The sequence below is a fragment of the Canis aureus genome, chromosome 30 (assembly GCF_053574225.1).
Source record: "Canis aureus isolate CA01 chromosome 30, VMU_Caureus_v.1.0, whole genome shotgun sequence".
In the NCBI taxonomy this organism is placed as follows: Eukaryota; Metazoa; Chordata; class Mammalia; order Carnivora; family Canidae; genus Canis; species Canis aureus.
This window is the reverse complement of record NC_135640.1, coordinates 12,849,692-12,864,217: the sequence shown is the minus strand read 5'-3', so window position 1 is coordinate 12,864,217 and position 14,526 is coordinate 12,849,692. Positions and strand designations below refer to the sequence as shown.

The 14,526-nt window shown below is 34.1% G+C and overlaps 1 protein-coding gene across 6 annotated transcripts in view; it reads right to left on the bottom strand.

Moving 5' to 3' along the window:
* ROBO1 (roundabout guidance receptor 1) overlaps positions 1-14,526 on the bottom strand; it is a 1,120,933-nt gene that overhangs the window by 439,749 nt on the left and 666,658 nt on the right. The gene's annotated exons all lie outside the window — the stretch shown is intronic.

The following is a 14,526-nucleotide window of genomic DNA, read 5'->3' as shown; positions in this document are numbered from 1 at the left end:
GGCCTGGTTGGTGCTTCAAATGAGGATCCATTTCTATGTTTACTTCCTTAAAATGGTTGTTGATAGCTCTCAATTCCTCACTAGCTATTGACCAAAGACTTCGATCCCTTATATCATAAGCCTCTCTGTAGGGCTGCTCACAACACAACAGCCAGCGTCCCCCAGAGTGAGTGATCCAAAGACAGTGTGTATATGTTAGAAGTTTTCCAAGATTGAAGGCATAGTCTTTATAAAAGACTAAGCAAAAATGTGAAGTGACAATACCATCACTTCTGTCATATGTTGTTTTTTCAAGATTTTATTTTATTTATTCATTAGACACACAGAGAGAGGCAGAGACACAGGCAGAGGGAGAAGCAGGCTCCCCCTGAGGAGCCTGATGTGGGACTCAATCCCAGGACCCGGGGACCACAGCCTGAGCCAACGGCAGACACTCAATCACTGAGCCGCCCAGGCACCCCAACTTTTGTCATATGTTATTGGCCACATAAATCATCCATGAAACCTATAATATGTCAATCCTTGGAGCTAATCTAGGAGGCTGACTACCAAAGGGCCTATATTAAATATATAAATTGAGGCCCAGAGACCTTTTCCCCAACCCTCCCTCTGTCCAGTTAGACAAACCTCTCATACAGTTAGTGATGTGAGTATTGCTAAAGATACTGTTGAGATATAGAGTTCTTTCTGTATTCCTTACCATAAATATAGGAAAACTTCTTCCTTTTCAAAGGGTATCTTATCTTCTTTTCTAGCAAACAGTTGTAGTTGTATATTTACAAAATGTGGTTGTTTGTGCAAGGTATTTTCAGTCAGTCCTTTATATAGCTGGTTATTTCATTATACCTTCATAGTCTCTCGTCATAAAGTTCCTTCAGAAAGCCTTTTCCTGTAGAGATTAATTTCATCAGTGGTCTTAAAGCTATTCCTTTCTCCATGATCACGTCTCATCAATTAATCTTTCTTTATCTCACATTCTTTGTTTGCTCTCTTCTTTTTGTTCAAGTTATTTCCATGGTTTTACCTTATAGCTCTCTAATTCACTTCAAAACTTCCAGTAATAGTCTACACTTTCTCCTGATTGCCTTAACAGCTTTATAGACTTTTGCGGTCTAACTTTCCTCATCACTGTTGTGGAAAGGGCCAGTCTCCCTATTTGCCTCATCTATTGGCTATTCAAATCCTCCACAGCTTCTGGAATATTTAGAAATGCCAGCTTCACTTTTCTTCTTAAAACCTCTTTTCTCTTTCTGTTACCATATATTCTTTCTTCTCTTTACCCTAAGTTCTTTTGTTTGTTTTATATTTTTTACTTTTTAAATTTTTGAGAGCGAGAGAGTGAGCCAATGGGGGAAGGAGCAGAGGAGGACAGAGAGACTCCTAATACAGACTGCCCACTAAGCATGGAGCTCAATGCAGGCCCTGATCCCAGGACCCCAAGGTCATGACCCCAAAACCAAGATTTGGCCTCTCAACCGACTGAGTCATCCAGGTACCCATACCCTAAGTTTTTAACATCTTTAGTCTCTCTGCTTTTAGAGTCCTTTATTTCTTCATTTTTCTCATAAATATCATGTCAATATAACTAAGGTCAATGGTTACGTTTAACCCTTTTCAGATATTAAAATTCCACTTAATTTTTACTAAAAACTGTATCTGAATTTACAACTAATATCCCGAATTAGACAGATTCAAAATATACCTGTATCTCCATTTAGTAGATGTAGAGAGGGTCTTTTATTTGTTAGTAATATTTCCATTCCTTAAATTATACAAACTTATGGTATTAAAGTTATCTATCTATCTATCTATCTATCTATCTACTATACCTATCATCAATCTATTTTTTTAAAGATTTTATTTATTCACTACAGACACAGAGAGAGAGAGAAAGGCAGAGACACAGGCAGAGGGAGAAGCAGGCGCCATGCAGGGAGCCCGACATGGGACCCGATCCCTGTTCTCCAGGATCACACCCCGGGCTGAAGGCGGCACTAAACCGCTGGGCCACCAGGGCTGCCCTATCATCAATCTATTAATCATCTTTCACCAGTGACATGACAATTCAGATTGTATAGCATTTAACATTTTGATATACATGAATTAATCTCATCCATTTCTTTCTCCACACTTCTTTGCTTTCAGCCCTCTAATTCTCTCCTCCCTTTGGGATTTTCCCTTTAAGGTCTTCAATTTCTTTCTCTCCATCTTTCTCAGAGTATTTGCTATTTATAATCTTTTAATGACTTGTTATTGTTCTCAGATTAAGACCCAAATTCTTGACAGATGAACAAAGTCCTTCAAAAGCTCGCCCATGCCACCACTTGAATTTCATTGCAGGCTATTCTTTGCTTTTATCTTTGTTAAAAGAGATAATATGTGATGACAAAACAGTCACTGATTTGATTCCAGAACTGTAGTTGAAACAAACCGAGTTCTACAAGTTTATGGTAACTTTGAGCAACTCTCTTAATCCTTTTATTCCTCAGTTTCCTAAGAGGGAAATAATAGTCTCCTAACAAAAGTAGCTACTTACTAAATTAATTTTTATATTATAACAGTTCCTTGGGAAATAGTAAGATCTATAATATTTGTTTTTACTACTTGATCATATATGCCTGCAGTCTTATATTTTATTTTCTATTAGTTTTCTTTCTTTTTTTCTCCCTCCTTTTTATGATATTTTACTTAAGTTCATCAAGTTTCCTTAACCTACCTCCAAATCCTTTTCTTCAAATGTTTTTGGAGTTATTCACACTATTTCTACTCATCTATTGGTTATTCTTATTTCTATTATTTAAAGATGCAAATTTGATTTAATAAAGTCTTTGATAAACAATGTCTGTAACTTCCTTCCAAAAAAAAGAAAAAAAAATTGAACTTCTAAACTCCAATCACGTCTCATTTTCCTATTACCATTATCAAGTGTGTTAGCACCCTTCTCGTTTTACCACCCCCAATAATTTGTTGTTATTATCTGACATGTTTATTTTGATACACCGATATTTACCCATTCACTTTCTTACAATTAATTCTCCTTGAGTTTGGTCCTTCAGTATTCTAGGTAAAAACTATCTTTTTCTGTGGTTCTTTCTTTATACCACCAAGTTGTAAATTTTGTCTTGCCTAAAAACAATATTCACTTACCCTTATATGGAACAATAGTTTCCCTATGTAGGAAAATACTAAGTTTATATTTGTTTCATTTTTCAGTTAGCGTGTTGATAGTATTATTCCTCTGTTTCCTATATGTATTGTTGCTAATAAGATATATATCAAATGGATTTAATTGTCAGTCACATAATCTGTTTTTTTTTTTTTTTGGAGGGGTGGGGGCAATTGGTTAGTTTTTGTTTCATTTTTGCTTATTTGTGCAAATCCACAATTTGCTTGGTTTTGTTGGTTAAAACTGAGTTGCAGCTTCACTATTTAGAGGTGTTATTTCCTATCAAGTTCACCATGGTGTCCATTTTTGGGTTTCATTTTGTTTTAGATTTTGTCAGTTTCACTTAGTTATATTTCTACCCGGCTTCCACAAGATGTGGTTGTGAAATGATCTTCACAGCTCAGTGTTGCCCATTATTATTGGCCTAGGCTGCAAGATATATATATATTTTTTTTATGTACTGCTATCCATTTGAAATCTGCTTATTAGAAATACAAGAATTAATAAACATTAAGTATTTATTAAGTATTAGTAATTATATTGCTAACCATTACTTGTTTCTATTTTTCTCTGCTATGGAAAATCATGCAGTTATTATAGAAGCACATGATTTTATACACACACATGCAGGTTTACTATACTATAAGAGCGCCTAAATCTGCCTTGGAGATTACTAGATGTATTTGTTAACTCAGTAAATATCTATGCACCACAACCAAATAGGATGCATTCATAGGGAGAGATGGGAATTGTGATACCAACCAAATCATGACAAACTGATTAGGTTATTGCAGAATCTATTAACAACTGACCAAAAAATGAACCTGAAATGTTGCCTGGTTGTCATCTAAGTAGTGGCATTGGGCCAACTGTGCAGCAAAATAACTTTTAAGTTCTAAACAAATAGTCTGATTAGTTTTGTTTGTTTTAAGGAAAAAGGAGCCTGGTCTTATGTTAAATTTAAACTTATTAATGTTTATATTCACAGTGTCTGCCATTTGATTAAAAGCAAAGTTATATAAGTTAACATATAAGATATTAGAAAGTGATATGTATTATATTTCTTAGTAAGTTTTTAATTTCTTAATTGTATAGAGGCTACAGTGTTTATAGAAGCTGGATCGTACAACATTTAAGATTCAGATCTGTGGGAGAGCTTTAAATGGATATTGTAGACATCAAGAATAATAACAAATGAAATCTTAAAACCCCAGTCTCAGGACCTCCATAGTTATATTTTCCAATTATGTGGTGATGGTTTCCTTACGACAGTGCCACAGGGAGCCCTTCATCTGCAATGCAGACTTTGATACAGGATGAGATTATAGACACTCCTGAAAGAACATAATCAATATTCAGGAAGAACATAGATTTAAAAAAATATATGATCTCAGTTCATGCTACCTCTCTCTGGAGAGCTTTATAAAAGGGAGAACAAAGAGTATAGTCCTTAGCATTCAAAAACATAGTTCACTTTATGTGGTCTAACCCTGTCTGCGTACATTTGTGCTTTTAATGCTTTGCAAAGGTAGATCATCCAAAATGACAGGAAGACAGTGACTACGACAATGTTTGCTTCCTGATTAGATCATGATTATACTCAACAAAAAATCTGCTACAAGTGCCATTTTGCCACACAGCTCTTTCTTTTCTACAGCCATATTTCTTAGATATATGGCAGCAATGAGCATAGGATAATGCTAATATTTCTCTTCTCTGAAACAGATGTGAAAGCATTGTGAAACATGCTTCCACATAGCAATCCATAGATATTCTTATTGACCAATTACTCTTCAAACATAGCTTCATTGCTCTTTAATTGATTGTGTCCATTTAAACATTTCAGACTAGAAATAAAAAGACATACAGAACTATATTTCTTGAGTTCCTTATCAGGTTTGGAAATAATAAAAAGTCCTGCACTTTTCTTTTTCTTTTCCTCAAACTCTGAACAACTTCCAAATTAAGCAACTTGGAGTTAGGGGAGATCAGTTGCTTCGCAGATTTATCATATTTATTCTGTTTCAAACATCTTATTTCTTAGCACTAATATTGATAAAGAATAATTACAATACTTAGAGATAAGTATGTGAATTTTTTTTAATGAAGAGAGTTTAGCAAGATGAGTTAAGCCTGGTTTATCAAATTTAAAATACATGCTGTTTTATTTTAAGCCAACATTGAAAAAAGAAAGTATACTCTGGCTGTTTACTCATTATCTACCAAATACTGCAGAAGTTCATTAATCAAAATAAAAATATTTTTACTAATGTAAAACTCAATAGCTTCAAACATTTTGTTTTCTATTTTATTTAGTATATCTTGTTAATAGTAAGTAAATGTGGATATCACATAGACCAGATGTTGTAAATTTCCCTTTCAAACACAAGGTAGAAAATGTTAACATAGAAGAACCATTTGCAGAAATTTCCATAACATTTTCAAGTTTGCTGGTGATCAGTGAAGACATTACTCTGGATTGACTTGATTCTTCATCATGGGTTTGGGTGGGGGGCCTTTAATAAGATGCTTTGTTTTCTTTACATTTGGTAATACCTTCACATTCAAAATCAACATAATACCATGTCAAATATTTATACAGCAAAACCATAGTGGAGAGGTACACTGAAAATGTGTAAAGGATTCAGTGTTGTGGACTAACCTCCAGAGTACTGGCATCAGCATATAGCTTTGCATATAGCTATGAATTTGAAAGAAAATAAACATTCCTAATTTTATAAATATGGATCGTCAGTATTTTTTAAAATAAATGCCACCATATAAAGGGAGGAGTCAAACAAAATGTTTACATGAAGTAGTGATAAAATAGATACTTTAATACTAATATGGAGATACATAAAACTACTCAAGGAAGAAGGGCTGAGGCAATTGTGTTATGACTAATAATGGTGTATAAAGCAGATCTTGTCATAGTTAACACCAGTTTTGTAGCAGCACTGGAGAGTGGGAGTTAGTGGAGGGGATACCCCAGGAGATAAATAGGCTCTACACCTAAGAACATTTCACAGAAACCTGAAAGACCATTTCAGGGTTCACAGAGTTCTGAAAGAATTCTAGAATTATCTAGAAATACATGATAGGAATTAGTACATTTAAGTCCATTCTGTTTCACCACACATTGAGTATTTGGAACAAGGGAAAAATTATCATTTCACTGATTATCCTATAGTATAATAACATATGTTCATAATGAAAGAAATGGAGAGATTCAAACAAGTGATATTATTAGGAATGCTTTTTTAGGGGTGCCTGGGTGGCTCACTTGGTTAGGAGTCTGCCTTTGGCTTGGGTCATAATCTGAGGGTCCTGGGATTGAGACCCACGTTGGGATCCCTGCTCAGTGGGGAGTCTGCTTCTCCTTCTCCCTCTGCCATTCCCCTCATTTGTGCTCTCTGTCCCTGTCTCTCTGTCAAATAAATAAATAAATAAATAAATAAATAAAACCTTTAAAAATATTTTTTAAAAGATTTATTTATTAAAAAAAAAAGATTTATTTATTTTAGAGAAAGTGTATGCATGTGTGTGCACACACATATGGGGGTGGAGCAAAGGGAAAGAATCTTCACGCAGACTCCCCATGGAGAGCAGAGCCTGACTCGGCTAGATACCAAGACCCATGAAATCATGACCTGAGCTGAAACCAAGAGTCAGATACTTAACGGTCTGAGCCAGCCGGGAGCCCCAGAAATGTTTGTTTTTGAGAGCTATATCTAATAAGAGGCAGTATGGTAAAGGTTAAGACCTTGGACTTTGGAACAAGTTGGTTAGTGGTTAAAACCACCATTCACAAACTATGTACACTAAATGTAGACTCGGGAAAGTAATATAATCTTTCTGTGCCTCAGTTATACATCTATACAAAAACTGAGTATGAGAAGTAAGTACTTTTATACTTACAGAGTGCTTAGAAATGTGCATGGATCATGCAAGTGTTTTTAAGTAACAAAAAAACAAATACAGAGTCATATATATATGCATATATATAATAAACATAAATTTTTAATTATTTTCCATTTTGTTTATTCCTATCATTTAGTATATAATTTATTACATTAAATTATTTTATTATTTAACTTGCATTAAAGGCAAACTAGTTTTCTCACGACAAAAAGACTTTAAAATCTTAAGAAACTAAATCTTTCCATATGAAGGTTGAACTCAGTAGTGTTATAGCTGTCTACGCTAATTAAATCAGAATGTAGAAAGTCTAAATTATAGTAAAAATAGTATAAATTGATAAATTTCATGTATAAAAGAATAATTACATTCATAGAACATCTGGAATATGCTGTAATACTTAGTTCCATATCCTTTCATAAATTTTGTCAAGAGATTTATTGAAAGAGTGGAAGAAGAACTATACTTCTAGCACCTAGTAGAGTGACTTGCCAATACTATGTGTTGCACTGGATTGAAAAATGAGAGCCAAATGGCCCTCATTTCAAGGAAGGATGAATTCATTAAACATATGAAAGAGCAATGAAGCAATTAGGAGTCTTAGAAGTAGAACAGGCTGCAATTAAGAGATAGTGACTCCCTTGTTCTAGTAGACATTCAAGCTGAAGTTGGAAGATTTTTATTAGATAATTTAAAGAGGGAAATTCAAGTTTTGTTTAGAGTGCTGGAATAGATTATTTTAAAAGCTTTTCCTAAGCCAGGATTCCAGTAACTGTATGAAGATGTAAAATGAATTTTCAAAATAAAGTAAAAAGTTGAAAATAACATATATAGTTAGAACACTCACAAGGAAGGGACTAAAATGAAGACAAATTGAATTTTCTGAGTTGTTTGATCAACATATTTGATCTAAACATATGAAGTCGGCAGCCTGGGTGGCTCAGTGGTTTAGTGCCGCCTTCAGCCCAGAGCATGATCCTGGAGACCCAGGATCAAGTCCTGCGTCGGGTTCCCTGCATGGAGCCTGCTTCTCCCTCTGCCTGTGTCTCTGCCTCTCTCCATCTCTCTCTGTGTGTATCTCGTGAATAAATAAATAAAATCTTAAAAAAATAAAAATAAACATATCAAGTCTACATGTATATGATTGGTTGGATGTTAATTTCCCAATTTAAAATGTTAATTGAATGTAAATGAGATTAAAGAGTTGAGAGGCTACCGATTTGTAAAAAGAACTATTCTTGGATATAGGTAGGACTGTTCAAAATATGTAGGTGGTACCCTCTAGTGGCTCCAACATGCACTGACCTTAAAATAGAATTAATATATACAATATTAATTATACAATTAATATATACAACATACAATAACATTTTTTTTTTGTCAATCTGTTTGTTCTGGGGAACTTCAGCCATTGAGTTTCAAAACCTTCTTATTTTAGATGATTAAGAACAAAAGCTCTAAAATTGCATATGGATTTTACACATTCCAACCAACAGAGGGCAATGAGATGTCCCAACATGCACCAGTACCGCTAGAATTCCAAAGCATAAAAGTTCCTGTAGTTCACTATTAAACAGTACATTTAGAACATGTAACACTCAACGTTGGAGGAAAAACACTGCCAAAATGTCATCTCAAATAAGAATAATAGTGTACACTTGTGAAGCTAGTATTAGATAGCTTATAAAGCATTTCCTATACATCATCACATTTAATCCTAAGAGCAACCCTAGGACAGTAGACAGAGCTGTCTTAGCTTACAGACAGAGCTTATCTTGCAAAAGGAAAATTAAGAATCAGTGCAGTTAGATTCAAGATCAATCATTTAATAATACATAAATAGACAGAAAAACAGGAGTTTCAGTCCCTAGTTCACATTTTTCCTTCCTCTTTACCATATTGTCTTTCTTCTTATACAACTCTATTATATTGAATTTACACATTTGTTTTGAATTTACATATTCGATAAGCTGTAGATTCTTTGAGTTAGAAGTAATCTCACAAATCATGGGTGTAAGCATACATAAACCCTCAAAATAAAACTGGGAACTCACATTATTATATAAGTTGGAGACTGTGTGTACATTAAGCTAATATTTAGAGAAAATGAGAAAATAGCATTTGACCTGGAGTTAGTTGCTCATGAACTCTTTTGCCCAATATCACAATACTGAAGCAGATTATCAAACTGTTTATTACAAAATGTAGATCTTATCCATACTTGAAAAAAAATAATATTTGCTTTAAAAGGTATATATAATTCATGGCAATTCCTAAATGTAATTCTAGAATTTAAAAACTAAATTATTTTTTTTAATTTGAAACTTTATAAAAATAAAAATACTATCCAAATTATACAGACACAAAAATTGTTAAAATTTATATAAGAATCACTCATTTCAACAAGATTATTTTCTAAAGAATGATGTTTACAGTCTCTATTTCATAAGGCTGTTCTAAAGTTTTTAATGAATAAATCTAAAATAGTTACAAGTCAAAAGAAGTGGGCTGAGAGACTACTCTCCTGTCATTTTAGAAAATGATTGAATAAGTACTGTTTTTACTGTTTCTACAGTAAGGCAAACAGAGAACAATGCTTATCAATAATTCCCTATGGGAGCTGCATATTTTTAGTGAAACATATTCAATATCCACTTAATTGTTTTGTGATCTGGTAAAAATTAAATATCACCAATGAAATTAAATCTACATTTAGATGTAGATAACTAAAGTTGGACAGAAATAAAACCTACAGTGCCTAAATTAATCTCAAGTAATTTTGCAATTTATAAAGGTGATAAACCATTTTTCAAAGGCACGAGAGTGCTTATCCTGTGTATAAGATGGCCAATATTGTAAATTACAGTCTATTTCTTTAATTAAAAATGACCACAGGGAAAATTTCATAAAGTCAAAATAAGTATATTATGGAAAACACTACTTGGGATCAACACCCCAGATTATGATGATTTTTAATGCACCTTCCTGTTTCAAAAGGTTACATTTATTGTAGAAAAATCGGGACATGACTACAAGCAACATGATAATGAAAGTGATATGCTCACAAAAGTGTTACAGACCTGGCATCGAGTGTATATTTAAAATGGAAAATATATTATTTGTACATATTATTAAAACCATCATGTAAATCGGTATTTACATGAATTTATTTTCAAGAAGCCTTCATTTCCTAATAGTTACTTTCAGTTAGAATACTTGACTATTATATAAAATACTAATGAGAAATTGAGAGCTACTTTACTGTTATATAAAATAGTAGTGAGAAGTTTTCCAGCAAAATACGTTTTTCTAGCCTTTCATGTAGTAAAACATTTTGTTGCATTTCATGTTTTGTATGAATCAGGGACCTGAAGTATACTAACAGATACTCTATAAAATCCAAAAACATAGAATCACGTTATATTCTTTCTTATATGGTTTCTTAAAATTTAAAACCCTCCCTTAAATTACATGGAATTTAAGCTGAAGTTTAAAGATGAAGCATAAAACGTACAAAAATGGACAAGCGGTATGAACAACATTTGCATGAAATATTATTGCTATTAATGCCTATTAAAACATGTTTGATCCTTCAATGAAACGAGTAAGTAGTCTGTAAACATTAGGAAAGGTCATGGCTACACTCCTTCATACACCCTTCATGTTTTCAAGGTGGTATATTAAAAAGCTTAGATGAAACCTTATCTGACCCAAATAAGTACAATCTCTTCCCAGTTGGTTAGAGCAATTAAGGATTTATGTTTATTTAAAGATTCAGGTTTTCCTTAACCTTTTTTAGAGTATTGACCATGAACCCACAATTTACCCTGGGATATATTTTAGTATACCACCTCCAAAGAATGAGGCTTTCTGATTTGGCAAATCAAATTAGGGGCCACAGTCCAGGGCATGTATCTAACTTTAAGAGTTGAAGAGATACACTGCATTTAATGTGAACACATTTTTAAAAGAGGGCAATAGAAGCTTTTCTGGATAGAAAATCAACTTACGGAGTCCAGAAATCTTTCACCAAAAAGTCATGCATTTTTTATTACCAGGCACATTACTCCGTACCATGACTATTAAAGCACACATTTTTTCCTGATAGGGATTTTTTTTTTTTTTTTTTGAGTAAACTTCTCTCGCCCTTCCCTTCCATGTTAAGATGCTGCCATTGCATTAATACAATAGGTCAATCATTTGGTGGGCATCATGTCTTTTTAAAAGATTCCCACACTCAGATGGCTGTCAATGGTGGTGCCAGTGAACCGTTATGCAAAGCCCCCCAAACACTTTGCAAACTCGAAGCTTTGAGCACAATGGTAAAGTGCAGCGCTGGAAAGAGATAGTGTACTGAATACACAATACCGAGCTTTGTCTGATTGGGGCTTCTGTTAAGGAGAAGGCTACTTAATCTCCCTATTTGCCCTGGGGATTCTAACTGTTTTAATGTGTCCTTTTTAAGAGTCTGTGAACTGTAGAATATATGCTGGTAACAACTTTCTTTGGGGCTTTCCTTGGAAAAGCCCAAAGCTGCTAACACAAGAAAGCTGACACACTGGTGCTAGCAAACACAAAAGAGACCTTTCGCTGTTTGTGCAAACTGCCTGGCTAAAGTTTCATGTCTTGCCTTGATGAAAGATCTAATTCTTTGGCTCATTTCATAGGAATCTAGCTTTTGTGACAGTGTGGAAAGGATAGCTTCTTCATGGAGTTGGGGGAGGGGGGAATGGGCACTTTGACGTAACAACAAGAAAATGTGTGATATGTAAAATAATATAAAGGATTAAATTAACAAGACTATTGAGTGACATTTAATAGTTCATTAATAATTGCCCATGTTGATGATTTTCTCAAGTGTAGGCCATTTTTAGAGCCAACATTTTCTTAAATGGAATATTTTGGTGAAGGGCAATTTTCTATTTCTATTGGCATTCAATGTTATAGATATACAAAGAACACATTACATGGAAAACTAACCTCAATATGACTTTTAAAATTCAAAAGCTTTTAAGTAATAGTATTTGTAACATTATTTCACCTTTAAAAATAATTTATCTCACTCAAGAATATACCTAAGATCCTCTTTAAAAGAAATCCACAGCTAGAAGAGCTAAGTGTTCTAACCATTCCAATGGCATTTCCTATTCCAAGTTTGATGTAATTTACATGAGCCAATCATCAATATACTAGAATTCTGCCATCCAGAAAAGCATATATTGTCTAGGAGATCTTTTTATAGGAGATCCCACTTATAATGCTCATTAAAGGGTACACACATCATATGTATAAGTTAGTGCAAAGTAGAAACCTTGAGCGTGAAGTATGGATATATTCATTCAAGCATAACATCTAATGAATTTTGTTATTCTGGATGCATTTATTTTTTTAAAATTTTTATTTATTTATGATAGTCACAGAGAGAGAGAGAGAGAGAGAGAGAGAGAGGCAGAGACATAGGCAGAGGGAGAAGCAGGCTCCATGCACCGGGAGCCTGATATGGGACTTGATCCCGGGTCTCCAGGATCGCGCCCTGGGCCAAAGGCAGGCGCCAAACCGCTGCGCCACTCAGGGATCCCTCTGGATGCATTTAAACACACGATGTGATAAAAACCACACTGATGGTTGATGAAGATGATTGACGAAGATGATTTTCTTTTTTAGTGAAGGCAGTAGGTATCTAGCAGAATTTTGGATTATGAAGTGACTAGATGAAACCATAGATAGAAATGTTCATAATGGATAAAAGAAAAGAGTCTTGATCCCCACAGTGTGATACTAAACCCCAAGTCCCAGCTCATAGAAAGTAAACATCTCTGATAGTTGGCATCTTGGCTGGTCCAATCAATGCTTGGCCTCTTCTTGACACCTTCTCATCTCCATCCCTCTTTGCCCACTGTACTGACTTGTACCATCCGGAGAGAGGCATGTTGAACTTATTTTCTCTCACTACAAATGAAATCTCCCTTACATCATGTAGTTTATTGTTCTGTTATCATGGTTGACTTTTAATGAGGCTTTCTTTTTTAAAAATTTAATTTATTTGAGGGAAAGAGAGAGAGTACACAAACAGGGGGAGAGACTCTCAAGCAGGCCCCACACTGAGTGCAGAGCCTGTCACCAGGTGGATCTCACAACCCTGAGATCATAACCTGAGCTGAATTCAAGAGTCGAGCCCTTAACTGACCGAGCCCTCCCAGGCACCCCTAACCAATTTCATTCTCAACTGAAAGAAGTTCTCATTGGGAAATCGTAGGAACTATATGTAGTCCAATTCAGTTGAACTGGATCAACCAGTGCTCTAATTTATTTCATATGAGCCCATCAGCAACCAAGCAAACTACCATAAGGAAAAAGAAGAGATTTTAACTTTGCAACTGAACAACCTTTAATCCACAGGTATTATTTAATTCTGTGATGGAGAATTCTCTCAAGCTTCTTATCTGGAGCACATGTATCTTTGAAGAGAATTTACTAAATAAAGATTTTCATGAAGGAAATTTCAATTCTGGTCCTGAGCTGAGCTCTAGAAATGTGTCTTAGTCTTATAGAAGAGCATTTTGCTGCCATAAATCTTTCCTTGACTGGAAAGTCAAGGTTCCACTGGTTCTAATCTTCATATTAGTCTAGAGAACCTCAGTGCTTTTCAACTTAAAAGCCTGAGCTGAGCTTTACAAAACTTCATTTGACTGCATCAACTGACTCCAGAAGCAAAACCTAATAACTTTAGCATTTCTGGATTATTGTGAGATAGTCTAGTTTCTTGTCTGAAACCATAGTTCATTGTTGAATTTGAATTCTGATTTTGCCATATATTATTTATGTTGTTATGATCAAATCATTTTTCTTTTTTCAGGTCCCTCATCCATAAAATGAGAATTAAAAAATTTATCAGGTTGTTGTGAATGTTAATATTGGTTAACATTTAATATTGGATGCTTTCTAGGTGCCAGGATTTTTTCTAAATGCTTTTTATATATTCTTACAATGCATTTTTGAAGTAGATTCTATTATTATGGCTTAGTTATATTAGATAATTTGCCCCAAATCATACAACTATTAAATTGTGGAGCTGAGCTTTGAGCCCAGGAATTTAGATTCCAGAATCCATACTCTTAACCACTAAATGACATGCTCTGCATAAGATAACATGTGCAAAGGTATCAGGACAGTGTCTAGTACACAACAGGACTCAGTAAAAGTCAGCTATTGAGATTTTGATTAGTAAGATCTAAAACACCTGCAATCCTGCTATGATGAGATAGGAAATGGACAATATTCCTTATTTTCTCATAAGAGAAATAGTAGTGGACACTAACTGTAAGTGAATTTAAATTTAATTTAAAATTATATCTTTAATATAATGAATATTAATATATTGATAACAAATAGTATTGGTTGCCAATATTTTTCATCTCTATTTAGGAATATTATTTGAAGCT